Raw genomic sequence first — 2,550 nt, forward strand, 5'->3', positions numbered from 1 at the left:
GTCACCGTGAGTCAGTGCTGACTCCGTAGCACCAACAAGCGTGTCCGAATGCCCATCGATCTAAATAATAGACAGGCACCCAATCCACAGCAAGATCACTCGTGTATGCAACTTCCTCACCTTATGTTTGAGAGGTGTGCTGAGAATCAGGTGTCAAGAGGAGGTTCGATGACAAAGGATTTTACTTGCAAACGTGGGGAGAGAGCCAGAGGAGGCTGGGGGAGAAGGCTGACCCGAGGGAAGCAGAGAAGGAAGGAAGGTTGGGTGGACGCTTCCTAGACGACCATGCAGTATAAGGAAGGTTTGACAAGGCTGTCAACGAGTTCAGGGGCCAAAGTTGGCCATCAGGGGAGTCTCTGATACCCATAAGCACATCTCTCTTTCGTCCCTGCCTCTCTCTCCATAGCCAGCTGTGAACAGTCACAGGAGACAGGGACCTGAACTGCCATGGGTTTCAGAGCAGTTGAGTCCCTCGATCAATTATGATTGCTGTAGTTTGAGATCCAGAGGACATTCACACTCTTGGCCATCATGAGAGGTGCCATCCATTTGGTGTTTGACCCAAACGCGCTCAATTAAACAGCAGAAAGCCCCTTCCAGCCAATGGGATCTGAACTGCTCCTGTGGTTCTGCCCTGCCTCCATGACTGCTCTAGGCCGTGCATCTGCTCCAGGAGGCCCTCAGGCTGGCCCCTTGGGAATTCTGGGAGACAGCAGCCTACAAGCCTTGGCCAGGCTCTGCTCCAGGCATTCCTTAGGGAGCCCTGCTGACCGTATTGCTCGTTACACCTGCGCTCCTTTGCAGGCGGATTTCCCCAGCCAAGGAGGAGAGAAGCCAAAGCACTTGGGGCTGGTGTTACTGAGTTGTGCCTTCCAAAGCCATGTATTGAAGTCCTAACCCCTCGGGCTAGTGTGTATGAAGGCCCACACCTGTGGACATGACCTAGTTTGGGAAAGAGGGTCTTTGAAGATGTCTCCAGTTAACATGAGGTCATAGTGGAATAGGATGGGCTTCAGCCCAATATGACGTGGTCTTAGAAGACAGAAAGAGCCAGCGAGACAGATGAAGGGCAGCCACCAGGGGGCTTCAAAAAAAACAAATAAAAGCTCATGGAAAAACTCCATTATCTTTTACTTCCATCTTCCCCTGAACTTTCTGACGCCTCGTCAGATATGAAGTATGTCTACCAGTCCAGGAAAGCCAGAGGCTATCAGGGGGCTGACAGACAAGAGCCTTCAGAGAGAGCCAGGCCTAGAAGACAAGGTGACTTGAACACCCAATTTCCAGAACTGGGAGACAAGAAACGTTTGCTGTTTGTGGCCAACCACTCCGTGGCACTTGGTGAAGGCCACTATGAACACTTAAAGCTCAGATCAGGCACAAGGTACCTGGAAAACGCCCGCGCTCAGATTCCCTATCACAGCTCCACAGCACTGGGGTCCGTGGCCTCTGCTGATCTAGCCAACCGGCTCAGTGGCTCTATGTAAACTACCTCGTGCCGAGGCCGAGTCTCACTGATGAAATCCCGGAGCACCACAGTGGCCCAGGCTCGATGCTGTACGATGAAAGTCTTATTTATGTGAAAGATATATTGGCAGAGGGAGCAATAAACTGCAAAGGGAAATATGAGGGTTTGCAGCAAGCGCTGTAAAGTTTTATATTCCTGAAAACTAGGGATAAAAGATGGAACCAGTTAAAGCAAAGTGGGTGAAAGGGACCTTCCACACGATGGTAAAACAGCCTGGCTTCTTATTACAGCACAGAGTCAAAACATCCGTTAAAATACCCCTTGCTGGAACGTGAGAGAAAAGAGAGAATGACCTATGGAGAGGTTTGGGCTCAAGTTCCCAAGGAGTCAGGGTCATTGTCATTCGGACAGACCTGCCTGCTCCCACCCCTCATGCTCCCATTCACTGTCTGCCACGGAAATCCTGAGTGGCTCCAACAGGCCACTTCGCCTCTCTGACCACAGCATCTTCTGTTCAGTGGGAGAGTTGGCAAGGTGGCCGTCCCTGGGCTCCCTGCTCCAACAGCCATCCAGTACAACTCACTCTGTGCCTCCACCAGGCAGGCTCTGGGCTAGGATCTCACCCTGCAGCGCCGTCAAAGACAGGTCTGGGGGTCTCCTTCATTAAACGTCATTGTGTTAGTCTGGGTAGACTAGAGAAACAAATCCATAGACATTTGTATATGTATAGGAGAGAGCTTTATGTCAAAGAGTAATTGTACTAGCCCCATCCAGATCAAGTTCATAAGTCCAATATTACCCCATATGTCTGATACCAGTCTCCAAATTCCTCTTCAGATTCACGAAACCCATGCTATGACGCCAAATACAGGAAGATCACAGGCCAGTGAGTGGAAAGTCTTGTGGATCCAGTGGCGGTAGAAGCATGTCAGCACTGGTAGGGATCTCCACGTAGCTCCTCCAGCTCCAGGGCTCTAGCATAGCTCTGTGTGTCTTGTCAACAGGACTGTCTCACAGGGTGAGTGTGTGTCCAGGCTCTAGCAAGCTATTTATCTCCTTAGTGCCTCCAAACGAGGTCATCA

The sequence above is a fragment of the Echinops telfairi genome, unplaced genomic scaffold (assembly GCF_000313985.2).
Source record: "Echinops telfairi isolate 266 unplaced genomic scaffold, ASM31398v2 ScPeMD7_7463;HRSCAF=8501, whole genome shotgun sequence".
In the NCBI taxonomy this organism is placed as follows: Eukaryota; Metazoa; Chordata; class Mammalia; order Afrosoricida; family Tenrecidae; genus Echinops; species Echinops telfairi.